Genomic DNA, 14,997 nt, shown 5'->3' with positions numbered 1-14,997 from the left:
AGATCCCAGTTCTCTTAATTCTCAGGCTGGTATTCTTTTTTCTCATTGTTTCTAATAAGGTATAATTTACATACAGTAAAATCACCATTTTTAATGTACAGTTCTGCAAGTTTTAATAAATGCATATGGTTGTATAACAACCACCACCACAGTCAAGATACATAACAGTTTTATAACTCCAGAAAATACTCTCCCTGCTACCCCCATGTTGTCAACGCTTCTCATTACCTCCAGTGTCTGGAAGCCACTGATAGGTTTTCCGTTCTTAGTTTTGCCCTTTCCAGAATGTCGTATCATGGGACTCGTAAAGTCTGGCTTCTTTCACTTCCTCTGATACACTGAAGCTTACCAAAGCTGAGGGCGTGTGTCACTTGTTCATTCACGCTCACTTTTTAGCTTTGAGTTGCATGGATATACCACAGTTATTTATCCAGTCCCCAGGTGAAGGACATCTAGATTGTTTCCAATCTGGGCAAATACTAATAACACTGGTAAGCCTTCACAGTGACTTCTCTGGCAGTCCAGTGGTTAAGAGTTCACCTTGCAGTGCAGGGGGTGTGGGTTCGATCCCTGGTCAGGGAACTAAGATCCCATATGACTTGCGGTGCAGAAAACCAAAACATACCAGCAGAAGTAACGTAAGACATTCAATAAAAACTTTAAAAATGGTCCACATCAAGATAAAATCTTTAAAAAGGATAAATAAAAGCGTGCACATACAGGTTTTTGTATAAATATCCGTTTTCATTCATTAGAAAAGTACCTAGAAGTGATTGCTGGGTTGCATACAACACGTTTAACTTGGTAAGAACTGCTAGGCCAATATTCTTAGGATAATCAACACAGAACAGCAGTAGAGACTGACTTTAATACATACAAAATATTGGAGGTTTTCTGAAAGTCACTCCATCTCTGCAGATGTCCTCCCTAGCACTTCCTGGAGCCGCTATTACTGTAAGAGGGCCCTGCTTTCCTGGGAGTTCCTAATAAATTGTCTAAGGTAGGTTTAGGTCAAATGTGTTTACAGTTCAGTCATTAATTCAATTCAAAAATTCTAGCATCTATGTCCAGGCAGTAAGGTATGGTTTTCCCCAGTTGTCCCTGAGAAAAGCTTCCTTTGCCCCTTTACTAAGGAATACAGTCTAGTAATATTTGCAGCTCCTAGAAGAGAAAATGAGAATCAGATTCCTTGTCATGTGTACATGAGCTATGTCTGATGGCTCTTTCTGGTATCTCTCAGTTTATTCTATTTAATTTCCAGGCTTCTCCATGTCTAATTTCAGCTGTGTCACTGGTGTTATAAATCGGATGCTCACATAGTCTCTTCATAATTGGCTCTTCTGTATCACCATTGGATAGCATTAAGTTTTTCCTCCTTAGTGCTCATCGATTCCGTGAGTATGACAGTGACCCCTTGGTTCTCCCCTTGGGTTTCTAATGGCTCCTTCTCAGGTGGGTGGCTTGCCGCCTCCCTCTACCACTCCCCAAATGTTGCTGCCCCCTGGAGGTAAGTCCTCTTGGTTCTTCTCCTTTTGCATGCTATCTAGAGAGCCTCGCCCACTTCCATTGCTTTAACCATCCCCTACTTCAAAGTTACTTTCAAATACATCTTAGACCTCTATGAAGCTTCAGTTCCTTACATTAATATCCTTAAAAGATGTGAACCTCTGATGAGTAGTCCACTGACATCTCAAATTTAAAATATCCAAAGTCAACCCAATTGTCTTTCTCACCAGGTCTCCATCCAGTTCTCCTCCCTATATTTCTTCTCAAGGTTATTAATGCCTTATTCACACCATCACCTGAGTGAAGAAGGCTTGGAGTCACCTGTGCTCCTCCTGTCCCCTCTCCACTCACATGTAATCAGTGAGCAAACCCTCTGAATTCTGTTTGTAAAATGGCTTTCTAGTCAGTCTCTGCCTCACACTCATCCTTGTCACTATGTCAAATCACCTACCTTTGGCCTCTTCCCAGGCCATTAGAATAACCTCTTTCTGCTCTGCTAAGTCACTTCAGTCATGTCCGACTCTGTGTGACCCCATAGATGGCAGCCCACCAGGCTCCCCCGTCCCTGGGATTCTCCAGGCAAGAACACTGGGGTGGGTTGCCATTTCCTTCTCCAATGCATGAAAGTGAAAAATGAAAGTGAAGTTGCTTAGTCATGTCTGACTCTTTGCGACCCCATGGACTGCAGCCTTCCAGGCTCCTCCATCCATGGGATTTTCCAGGCAAGAGTACTGGAGTGGGGTGTCATCACCTTCTCTGTAGAATAACCTACTAGTTATGATTTTGCTCTCTAGTCTCTGCCTTGCTCCATTCATTCTCCTTTAACTTCCAACTTCGGTGGCCAGAGTTAATTTAAATATATATCTGATGACATTATTTCCCTCCTAAAAAGAAAACATTTGATGACTCCCAGTTGTGTAAGGAACAAAATCCAAACTCTTTAGTATTCCATAGAAATCCATTATAAAGCTTTTCATAGGTGTGTTAACTTTGGGCAAGTTACTTGTCAGAGATTAAGTTTCCTTAGTTGTAAAAATGGAGACAGAATCTATTTCACTGAGTTGTTATGAATATGGTATAATAAAAAAGACCAAGCCAGGATGAGACATCACCTCTTCTGAGAAGCCTTACCTTATCTCTCAGGTAGAACCAATCACTCTGTCCTCTCTAAGTGCACTGTTCATACTAATAATCTATTCATTACACACTGTCTGTTGAATATCTGTTTGTTCTTCCATCCTGTTCTTCCAATGAGCAACAGGCTCTGTGGTAGACACTAGGGATTAAAGGAGCACCCAGTCTAGCCATAAGGATAGGTTATATGTGCCGTGGCAGAGATGCATAGATGTGCAGTGATGGCACAGAACTGGCACATCTTGGAATAGAGGATAAAGGGAGATTTGCTGAAGGTGTAAGTCTGTCGATAGAAGTTGGAAGTTAATCAAAGGGGAGTGAGTAGGGGAGGGCGGAGACTAGAGAGCAAAGCATAACTAGTAGGTCATTCTAGTGGCCTGGGAAGGGGCCAAAGGGAGGGTGTTTAACACAGTGATAAAGGATGGGGGTGAAGCAGGGACTGACTGGAAAGCCACTTTACAAACAGAATTCAGAGGGTTTGCTCACTGATTACATGTGAGTGGGGAGGGGACAGGAGGAGTACAGGTGACTCAATCTTCTTCACTTAGGTGATCGCGTGAATAAGGCATTAATAACCTTGAGAAGAAATACAGGGAGAAGAGCTTGATCTCAAAGGATGAAAGTTTTGACAGAGGGACGTGAGCTGGCATGAGGCAGGAGTGGAAGCTGGGCCTCGGCGTGGGTGCATGAGGTGTCTTTGTCTCCCCTGCAGACCATGGGCCACCTCGTTTCTCATCTGATGTTGCTGTGCTCTCCTATCTCCCAGCACCGCGTCTCACAGAGAGTGAAGCCTCTGTTTAAATGTGTTTTGCTGATTTAAGTGTAATTGTTGCCCTTTTCTCCTTATTTACCAGCTCTTATTTCATTTTCAATGTCATCTTCTCAAAACAGTGAATACAGTATCGTTTTTTAAATGGGTTTGTAATAAAAGAGAGTTGCTACATAGCCATTTTGCACTATCCATGGGCAAAATTGCCCCAAATTGTATTCCTTTGTGCTCTCGTTGTCTTGATTTGATTAGTGCAATGGCAGGGGCTATGGTTCTTAAATGTATGTACCTTTGGTGAGGACTCTGAAATACATAAGCCCCCCCCCCACCGCCCCCACCACATACACTGAGTTGTACCTCATATTTTCAGGTCTTCAGCATTCTCCTCAGTGACACTCAACTGACCATGGAATGAACCTTTTCTCATAAAACCCAGTTGATTGTCCAGGGGCTCACAGCAGGTGAGGACATTGAATGAGTAATGTGATAGGATTGCTCGCGATTTATTCCTCTGTCCCACTGGAGTCTTCCGTTACCTCTTCTTCCTTCAGCGTCGTTTGATCGTGCCCTACCAACCGCATGCCCTTCCCAGTTTCCAAGACAGTCTTTCTTCAACCTGCTGCCTTCTTGGGCTTTACCTTCAACAGATTTTAGGATCTTCACACCCTGTTTCACATAGTCTGCAATTAGGAACATTTCTAATTGTACCAGGTCTTTGTGCCTTCCGAGAAATTCTCCTTGGTATGAGCTTTATGTTTAGTTTCCTAAACACAGACTTCTTTGGGGGATCATTAAGCTCTCACATCAGTTCATCGGTAGGAGTTAGCATAGTGACAAGTGCATCCTGGCTAGTGTCCACTCCCATTTCATTTTCATTCTGAAGTTCACTGTGGCCATTCAAGAAAGTGTTTTGTTTGAGGCTTGAAATGGACCCTTGATTCCAGTCTCTTGTAGTCTTCATGGCTGAAAAATATCTGCTTGTTCTGAGTGCCCCGATGGCCCCTCTAACTAGTAGATGGTGGAACATATCTTTCTAATTTGGACACATTCTACCAGGAATTATTCTTTTCATTACTTCCCTACAACTCCGTGTCTAACAGTATCTTTTGCATGGTAAAGAGTTCCCATTAGGAAACCCCCACAGATTCCAAATGCTTCAGGTCTGTCTCTGAAAAAATCATCAACCTTGAAATCCTTTGCCATTGTCCCCTTTGCATTAAATGTTCTAAATGAAATTAAAAATATAGTTGGTGTTTCTTGTTTGGACAATTCAAGATGGCCATGAGATTGCACTGTTATGTCACCTCATGGTTTGAAGAACCTTCAGTGACTGATATTGCAACGAAGGTGATATGTGGGTTTTCCACAACTGACATTGGTCCATTTCTTTGGGGGGGAGTCTGGATCCTGAAATCTGAGCTGTATGGTATTCAACTCTCCTATGGGTTTTTAGAAAGGCACTTGAGAAGGACAATGGCACGTGGACCTCATATGAGAAAATCAGAGCCATTGGTAAGGATGCATGGAGCCATGTTGGATTTTTTTAAGAAGAAAGAGAGAAAATAGGCCATCTAAATGCCTTAGGATTTCTGTCCCTCGTATTATATATGACATATTACTTTTGCTGTGGCTTTTTTCTTTGGGGCAACCAACTCTCAGTGCCTGGAGTTAAGTTCTACAGTGTAGATGTTCAAGGTTCTCCTCACATCCGAGTTTCTACATGCCAGTTCTAGAAGACCCCACATGCATACATGTACTGTGAATGGCCCAGCCTTGTGCTCCGAGAATTAAAACCTTTTGTTCTTCCCTGAAATAGCCCCTCTGTTCTTTGTATCCCTTTTTTGTTTGTTTAACCCTTTATAGTAGCAGTTATACAATCACCCAGTAATTCATCTAAAAGCAAGTTTATTGAGATCCTACCATGTACCCAGCGCTTTATCTATGTGTTAGGGATACAGGGATGAATATGACATTTCTTGACCTTGAAGTCAAGCGAAATAGATATGAGGAGTAACAAAAGTAAATGTAGAATTCTAGGACCTTATAGGAAGGTCATCTGATTTGGAAGGAATGTGTCAGGAAAGATTCCGAGAGTAAGTGCCCTCTGAACTGAACTGGTTGCTATAATTAGCAGAGTGTGTTTATTTTCTCTTTAATCATCAAGCAGATATAAAATTGCTAAGATGATAAGAACTTTGGAGAGGTTATTTACTAACAAATCATTACTACTGAGTGTCTGCTATGTGTCTGCCTTTACTGAGTGTTGGTGAAATTCAGTAGACATGATAGACATGGTTCTCCCATACATGGATTTTGTGTTTTAATGAGGAAAGTGAAGTGAAAAGTGAAAGTGAAGTCGCTCAGTCCTGTCTGACTCTTCGAGATCCCGTGGACTATAGCCTACCAGGCTCCTCCATCCATGGGATTCTCCAGGCAAGAATACTGGAGTAGGCTGCCATTTCCTTCTCCAGAGGATCTTCCCAACCCAGGGATCGAACCCGGGTCTCCCACATTGCAGGCAGACACTTTAACCTCTGAGCCACCAGGGAAGCCTTTTAATGTGGAAGGCACTCATCAAAGAAAGAATCATAGTAACACAACAGGTGATGTGAAAGGGAACCTTAGCTATACTTTGGGGAGGGAATTCCCTGACTCTGAAAGATCAGGAAAACCTCCCTCAAGAAGCTGAGATCTAAAAGAGGAAGAGGCAGTAACTAGGGCAAATGGGAATTGGGAAGGTGTCTCAGGGAGAGGGAATAGCCTGTTCTAACGTCAAGGTTGAAGAGAAAGCTTGGTGCATTCCAGGAACACAAGGAAAGCTAGTATGATTACAGGTGGAGAGAGAGGAAGAAGGGATCAGCCAGCAGGAATCCAGGCTGAAAAGGGACCCAGTCATGAATGTGAATGCCTTGTTTCTTTGAGCCCCTTAAGGAATTTCCAAGTCCCCTTAAGTTCCAAGGAACTCTCAAGACTCTTGAGAGTCCCTTGGACTGCAAGGAGATGAAACCAGTCAATCTAAAGGAAATCAGTCCTGAATATTCATTGGAAGGACTGATGCTGAAGCTGAAACCCCAATACTTCAGCCACTTGATGCGAAGAACTGACTCATTTGAAAAGACCCTGATGCTGAGAAGGATCAATTGAAGGCAGGAGGAGAGGGGGATGACAGAGGATGAGACAGTTGGATGGCATCACTGATTCAATGGACATGAGTTTGAGTAAGCTCTGGGAGTTGGTGATGGACAGGGAAGCCTGGCGTGCTGCAGTCCATGGGTTGCAAAGAGTCAGACACGACTGAGTGACTGAACAGAACAGAAGGAGTTTAGAGACAGTGAGGAGACACTGAAGCGTTTTAGACTGGAGACTGTGCTGATCAGATCTGTATATCAAAAGATGAGAAGAGGCACTGGAGAAGGACGAGACATCCAGTCAGGAAGCTGTTGCATTGATCTGTGCAGGAGATGATGACATCCTGAGCGAGTATGGTGGCAGTGGGGGTGAAGGGGAATCAACTCGAGAGACTAGAGACTTCCTTGGTGGTCCAGTGGCTAAGACTCTGTGCTCTCAATGCAGAGGGCCCAGGTTCAATCCCTGGTCAAGGAACTAGATCCCACATGCCATAACTAACGGTTTGCATGCCACAATTAAAGATCCCACATGCTGTAACAAAGATCAAAGATCCCGTGTGCTGCAACTACAACCCAGCATAACCAAATAAATAATATTTTTTTAAAAAGAAACTCAAGAGACTAGACTACCTGGGATGGTAGATCAAGAACCAGTGGATGAGAGGATTGTACAGTAGCATCATTCTCTCTTCTGCACCCCAGTCTGCTCCCCCAAATCCATGACCTCCCTGTTGCAGAAGTATCTGGGCAGGCTTCTTCAAAATGTAGATTTCAAGACCTTACCCTGAAACTGTCATGTCAGGCTCTCCAGCCCAAGTGTTAGTATTTTAGACAGCTTCACCCCCATATGAGTCTGACACTTATGAAAGGTTGGGGGCACTGTGTAGATTCAGCACACAGAGTATTCCAGGCACTCATCTCTCCTGTAGCATCAGAGTAAACCTCCCTTTGGGCTTAATGAGTCTGCTTGTCATACCCAGGTGAACTCAGAGAGAGGCATCAGCCCTTGGAGTGCAGGAGGGTATCTCACCTTAAAACCCACATAGAATGGAGCCCATCTAACAGATCACCCAGCCTTGTAGGTGTGGTCCCCAAGATCTAAGCGGCCCTTTCTCCACAGTTCTCAGGAGACAGCACCACTGCAATCCCACATCGTGTATTCCCCAGGAGAAATGAAACAAACTCTCCTGGGCAGTCAGTCCTGCAGGGCAAGACAGAAGGTAATTTACAGAGCACCTCTACTATCTCTTGCATGTGACAGGTATCAGGGCAAAGCTATAGTGGTAGGACCTCCAGTAAAGCTACAAGAGAGGAAAAGACAAAGTAAAGTACATGTCTGATCTCCAGCAAGAACACTTTAGGTGTTTATTTTGGAAACCAGGGAGGTTTCATCATTTGACAGTCATTTTCAAAATCGTGAATACTTAATATTATCATTAGATGCTGTTTTTATTTCAAAGTCACAGGTTACCAATGTTATCACAAAGGGCAAATCTGGAGCTAATACTGATTGTGCACCTATTTGCACATTTGGCATTTTAAATTCCATATTTAGTTCATACAATAACTTTGCAAGGTAGTTGTCATGAAACCCATATTACAGATAAAGAAACTGAGGCCCAGAGAGCTGCAATGCTACACAATTAAAACTAGCAGATGCAAGGATTCTTCAGAGAAACAGAACCAATAGGAGATACATATAAAAGATTATATAGGAGATACAAGCATAGGCGGGGAAAGGGGGGGGGCGGTGAATTGGTTAACTGAGTGTCCATTAGGAACTAGCTCTCATGATTATGGGGGCCAAGATCTACAGTCAGAAGGCTGGGGACCCAGGACAGCCACTGGTGTAGTTCCAGTCCAAATATTGGCAGGCTGAAAACCCAAGAAGAGCCAGTGTTACAGTTCAAGTGCAAAGGCCGGGAAACAACCCAGTGTCCCAGTTGAAGTCAAGTCAGGCAGGAGGGGTTCACTTTTACTTGAGGGGGGGATTAACCTTTTTGTTCTGTGCAAATCTTTGACTGATTGGTTGAGGCCCACCCACACTGGAGAGAGCAATCTGCTTTATTCCTCTACCTATTCAAATGTTAATCTCATCCAAAAACACCCTCACAGACACACTCAAAATAACATTTGACAAATATCTGAGCACCCTGTGGCCCAGTCAAGTTGACATGTAAAATTAATCACCCCAGTGGGTAAGATAACTAGTTGTCTCCAAAACCAATGCCCTTTCTTTCCAACCTACCTGCCTGCTGTGAAGTATCTCTTCTTTCAAAGATGCAGTTATTTTTCTTCTATAAAAAAACTCTCAGTACCAATGCACTTTTAAACATTAATGCTTGAGGCTGTTCAAATAAAAGATTTTTCTTAATAGCTTGCTTATCACACCTGGTTATCACTCTCCATCCCCCATTTCCCATGATTTAGGGCTGCTAGGAAAGGGAGGGTGTTATTTTGCTGGACTGTCTCTTGCATACCTGAGATTTGGGAGCACTAAGAAATCAAATTTGTTCATCTCTCAACTTGACATCATAATGAAGCAGAGATGCCAACCTAGCATTTCCTGATGTCCCTCAAATATCCTTAGTAATCTTAATCTTATTAGATCAATGAATGTGAAATTTAAATTGATTGCCAGTTGCCATTTTAATTGATTTAATTGAAATTGATTCGGCATAAAGGAGTGCACAGAAAATTATTAACAGTGACCTCAAAGGTTTCAAGTGTCTACTTCGTAAGAGGTGATGGAGCTTTGATGTTTATATCAGAAGACTCAGTCTTTCCAAGTTATATCAGAGAAGTAAAGCGAATGTTTAGCACTAAAAACCATGGAACATTGAAGAGGTTCGCATACAGAGGGTCTGAAAATATATGAGAAGCATTTGACTACACTTTCCAGTTTGTCCCATTTCTATTATGTTGTTTGGTCGTCATGAGTTCATGTTTACTATAAGCTACATATGTGGGTATTTATTACTGCTAATTATTGGAAAATTTGATTTTTGCCATTTGGGTCCCTAAAATTCAGACCACACTATGGAATGGAGGAATAGATGAAATAATAGCAGGAAGAGTTTCATTGACCTAAAATTGTTTTTGTAATCTTTTTAATTAATTGATCCTCTCTTGAGGCTTGGATATCTGTTTTGCTGCACGAAGAGTTTTACTATAATAATTTTGATCTAGCAGGATTTGACCTTACTTAGGCAAAAATAAATGGCCTCTAATTCTCTGTTTCTAAAAGTTTAGATATGCATTATCTTTTTTGCTTCCTCTTCCCTTTCCCTCTTTTATTCTCCCCAGCTTCTCTCCACTCCCCATTTCTTCACTGGAGACCCCTCTCAGCCTGCAGCAGAACCGTTAGAAATTTATTAATTAAAGACCAGTTTCTGCTTCTTTGCCAGGGATAGTCATTTGTTTTAGAGCTGATTTTGTGCTTTAATTAAATGAACATGTCACTCAGTCAAATGAATCCATTTATATTTATTTATCTAGTTCTTTGGGCTGGACTTTCTTAGCAGGGTCTCGGGCGCATCACATTTGCTCACAGAATGAACTGAAAAGTGTCTCGTGCCAGTTTAAGAGGTTCACAAATGGTTCCTCCTCGCAATAAAAGCTGCATGAACAAAGCTGCGATTAGCAAATGTGCGAATGGCTGTTTCCTCAAGCCAAGGTCATCAGAGGAGCCATATTTGATTATGTTTGTGCACACACGTGTGTTCTGCTAGAGCAGAAAAGGGAGGATTACCCATCACCACAGTCGCTTCAGACCTTAAGAACGTGTCAGAGGTCATGTTTTGACCATCTGGCCAACTACTGGCCTTTTCAAAATGCTAATGGATGATGCAAAGTTTAGATTCTACCCAATCTTTCCCATCAGATTTTGGGTTAGATTACGTACTGAGTATAGACTGTGTCTAACATTATAATAGACACAGTTTATAATGAGCTTCCCAGGTGGCTCAGTGGTAAGGAATCCACCTGCCAATGGAGGAGATGTGAGTTTGATCCCTAGATGGGGGAAATCTCCTGGAGAAGGAGATGGCAATCCAGTCCAATATTCTTGCCTGGGAAACCCATGGACAGAGGAGCCTGGCACGCTACAGTCCATGAGTTTGTAAAGAGTCAGTCATGACTTAGCACACACACAACATTATAATAGGTGCTTTACGATATGAAAACGGAATGAACATACTTATTCGTTCACTAGTTCAACAACTTTTGTTGAGTGCCTATTACGTGTCAGGCTAGGTATTAGGACTCAGTGGTGAATAATACAGTCCTTGAAGTTGGACGAGTAGGCCAGCTGCAGAAGACTCACTAGAGTCTTTCTGGCATGAGAGAATCATGTTCCCTTTCCAGAAGACTGATGCACTGGTTCTTAAGAGTTCTCATCTGCTTTTCCAGAACACATACCAAAGGGGATAAATGTTACCTTAAGTTCTTACCAGGAAGAAACAAGTACAGTTAAAGCAGTTCTCCATCTGATTGAAAGGATGGGAAAGGGTGCTGATGCCCACTTGGCACTAATAGACTTTTATTTAGACTTCCTGGTGATCTCATAGCTACAGATAACGAACTCTTTAATCACCCATCCTTTGTGCCAAAAATCCCTATGGGTATAAGGAGTAGCTCTGTGATTAAAAATAACTGTGTCCTTCATGACACATATTGCCATTTTCCCTGCTGAACTATAAACAGGCTTTGACTCCATCTGGAGTCTCAGGGGTTTTGTTTTTTGTAATCTAAAATTGAACACAAAACTGGGTTTAAAGGGCTTGACCATTGAGTTTCCAACAGCTTAACAAGTTACTCCTTAATGGAATAGGCATAATGTTAATCTTGAAGTCATTTGTTTTCTTCTCTGCATCATAATAAGAGCAGAAATTTTGACAACTTGGCAGTTTCTAATGTGAGAGACATTTGGGCTGGAAGTCAGTCTGTTGAATTCAACCAGCACTGGGATTAGGAACTGCAGTACTTGAGTTTCCTCATCCTTAAAATACTCCCTGGTAGATAATAAGTGTTGTGACAGTATAGATAATTGAAATAATTCTTGCTCAGACTCTGGGGAGCCTATTCCATTCAAGCCCTAGGCTTAGAAAGGAAAGGTTGAGAAAGAGTTGACTTCTTTGTCCCTTGATATGGGTGTGGAAAGTGTTGACCGTGGCAGAAATCCTACTGCCCAGGTGAAGAGAAAAAGGTGACTGGGTGTTTACAAAGGTAGGAGAATGGCTTCAGCTTAGGAGCACCATCCCAGACCCTATAATGTAGCTCATAGAGTATTCAATTGGATAGACATTTACTGAGCACATATTAGATGCTAAATACTGTACCGATTCAAGACAACCCTGCCTTCAAGGATCCTTCAGTCCAGTGAGTGTTTCAAAGACTTAGACTTTTAACTTCTTAGAGTCATATTAAAATTGATCCACAAATCCAGAATCCTTAGTCCCAGGTGAGGCCAGGGTGACTAGCAACAACAGCAATAATCACTATCCTTTATTATATATTTATTATGTATCAGCTCTGTTTTAAACTCTGTTTATACTGTTGTAGCCTTTCAACAACTATGAGACTCTTAAGATGGAAGCTGTTACTTTCCCTGCGTAGTGGATAAAATAACTGAGGCACAGAGAATTGAAGAGACTTGAACCAGGTCCCAGTTTCAGAAGTGACAGGGCAAGGATTTGGACAGGCTTTCTTCGAAGCCCACTCTTAGACACCATCCTAAGTGTGCAGTGTAAACCGTAAAAGGCATGAAAAAAAAGACATGCAAGGGAGAGTGTTGGAACTGCAGTTTTTTTTAAAAAATACATCATTGCACGTATAACAATTCAAGTTCTGTAGAGACTCACAATGACTTTTTCTAATAATGCAATACCCTGTGAATATACTTCATCTTTCCTTTGTGCCTTGTTCCATGCCAGGTACTAGAGTTACGGTTCAGAATAGAGCGGAAATGGTCCCTGCCCTAGGTGATTTTATGTTATTTGTATTGGAGTATAATCACTTTACAATGTTGTCTGTGTTTCTGCTGTACAACAAAGGGAATCAGTGATATGTATACATATATCCCCTCTGTCTTGAAACTCCCTCCCAACCCCCCAGCTCCCTGTGTTATTCAGCAGCTTCCCACTAGCTATTGATTTTATATACAGTAGTTAAATATGTGAGTGCTACTCTCCCGATTCATCACACCCTCTCCTAACCCCCACCTTGGGTCCACACATCCATTCTCTCCATCTGCTTCTCTATTCTGCCCCACAAATAGGTTCATCAGTACCATTTTTCTAGGTTCCATATATATGTGCTAATATACGATACTTGTTTTTCTCTTTCTGACTTAACTTCACTCTATATGATAGACTCTAGGCTCATCCACGTCTCTACAAATGACCCAGTTGATTTTAGAACCTCAAAGGGAGGTGGATGTGAGAAAAGAAAGACGGCTGCATGTAAATATAGTCACATCTCATTTAATGCCATCCCCAGCAGCACTGATTCATTATAACTACTTCTTTAAAAAAAAAATTGTTTAGACCTATAACTATCCAATATAGTTACTAACCTGTATCTTATCCATTCTCTAAACTCCCCCACTCTGTAGTCATGCAGTCGGCTGCTAGAGCTCACCTTAGTGTACACTCAGTCCGTGAGCATGGGGCTACTACTCTGGAACATTTTCAACCAATCAGCAATCTTTCTTCATGGTCTAAGTTTACTGTGCTCCTTGCTTATATTTATTCTGCTCTGGCCTCTTTCTACCATTAATTTTGTCATCTGGTGACCAGTTTTGACCATAATGGCATGAAGAAAAGACATGCAAGGGAGAGTGTTGGAACTGCAGTTTAAAAAAGTACATCATTGCACGTATAACAATTCAAGTTTTGTAGAGACTCACATTGACTTTTCCTAATAATGTAAATTTTTATTTGTTTAATTGGAGAATAATTGTTTTACAATAGTGTGTTGATGTAACTATATATATATATATATATATATATCTCCCCTACCTCTGGAGCCTCCCTCCGACCCCTCCCCTTACATTGACTTTTAAGGTTTCAAATTTGCTTTCTGTAGGGACTCAAATTTGCCTTCAAAGGACCTAATGAAAGCCAATAGGAATATCACAAAGTTGGCCAGTGGTTATTGGAAACAGTCTATGGTGAGAGTTATATGAGACTCAGATTCAGAAGCATGGCCGCCATTGTCCAATACCAGGGAGGCATCTCCAAGGGAGCTGCACTGCCCCCTGCAGCATTGTTCAGGCAGCACATCCCTCTCTGGGGTCCTGCCCACAGGAAATGAGGTGTGTGTATGTGTGTATCTGCCTGTGTGTGTGCTATGAAGTTTCATCAAGGGTAATGAAGAAATCATTGAAAATGTGAAGAGTGGCTCTACGTTAGGCTGGGGAGGAACAATGACATCTAAGTGGTGACAAGAAGGAGAAATAAGGGTTGCTAGGTAGAGTAGAGGAAGAATAAGCAGGCTAATGGGAAAACATGTGCCAAATTTTGGAGCATAATAGAGGTTAGCATTACCTAGAAACTGAACGTAGACCACAGATCAGACCACAGAGCTCATCACAGGGCCCAGACACAGCAGGGGCCCAATCCTGCAGGGCCTCGGAACCACAGTGAGGATCTGGAATAGTGTCTCCATAAGTAAAATGAGAAGCCATTAAAGGATTTTAAGCAGAGGAGCTATGAGGTCTCATTTACATTTGTAGAAGATCACGCTGGCAGCTGTGGGGAAAATGGCTTGGAGAAGGGCGGGATGGAACTGGGAAAGTGGGTGACTTCTGCGAAATCCAGGTGAGGACAGGCAGGTGATGGTTACAACTCGGGTGGTGGCCACTGAGATGAATGAGACAACAAGGGTGGCTTTGTTTGCAGGTAGGCTCAACAGGACTTGGTGATGGACTGGATGTGACTGAGGGAGATTGCAGAGTGAGTCTGGGTTCCTGTCCTGAGCTGCTAGGTAGGTGGAAGTGCCTGGAAGGGGGAGTGTGAGGCGGAGGACGGACTGAAATGTGAGGAGGTCAGTTTGGAGCTTGTTAAGTCTGAAGCGCCTTTGATACACTTAACAAAGTGGGTGTCTTGAGTGTGGAGCTCCAGTGAAGGATTGGCACAAACCTGTAGGTTTAGGAATCATCAGAATACATGTGTCCAGTATGCTGGGGGAAGGGGGGGGATGCAGTCACTTGACCACAAAGCCTTCCTGACCTTTACTTACAGTAGGTCTTGTTTTATGTCAAATAAGAGAACTGCAGGGGCGTACCCCCAGAATGCCGGGTGTGCTTCCCTGACTGGGTCACCCATCTTGAGTCTCTTCTGATAAAAGTTGTTCAAATGAAGATCAGAAAGGGCTTTGAGAGGGATGAGAGAGGATACTGAGGAGAGAAATCATGGAGTGACATTATGAGGCTGTCCATCATGCCCTGTCCTCGGCCAG

At 42.5% G+C, this 14,997-nt stretch overlaps 1 protein-coding gene and 1 non-coding gene across 3 annotated transcripts in view; both read left to right on the top strand.

The window, feature by feature from the left end:
* Positions 1 to 14,997, top strand: part of LOC120860722 (sterile alpha motif domain-containing protein 12) — a 449,519-nt gene that overhangs the window by 269,287 nt on the left and 165,235 nt on the right. The window lies entirely within an intron of this gene.
* TRNAE-CUC lies at positions 6,940 to 7,012 on the top strand. Its single transcript has one exon. It is a non-coding gene; the product is annotated as a tRNA-Glu (tRNA).

This window comes from Oryx dammah, unplaced genomic scaffold, assembly GCF_014754425.2.
Source record: "Oryx dammah isolate SB20612 unplaced genomic scaffold, SCBI_Odam_1.1 HiC_scaffold_11164, whole genome shotgun sequence".
NCBI lineage: Eukaryota > Metazoa > Chordata > Mammalia > Artiodactyla > Bovidae > Oryx > Oryx dammah.
Note: the sequence above shows the minus strand (reverse complement) of the source record. Positions and strands in the feature narration are given on the sequence as shown.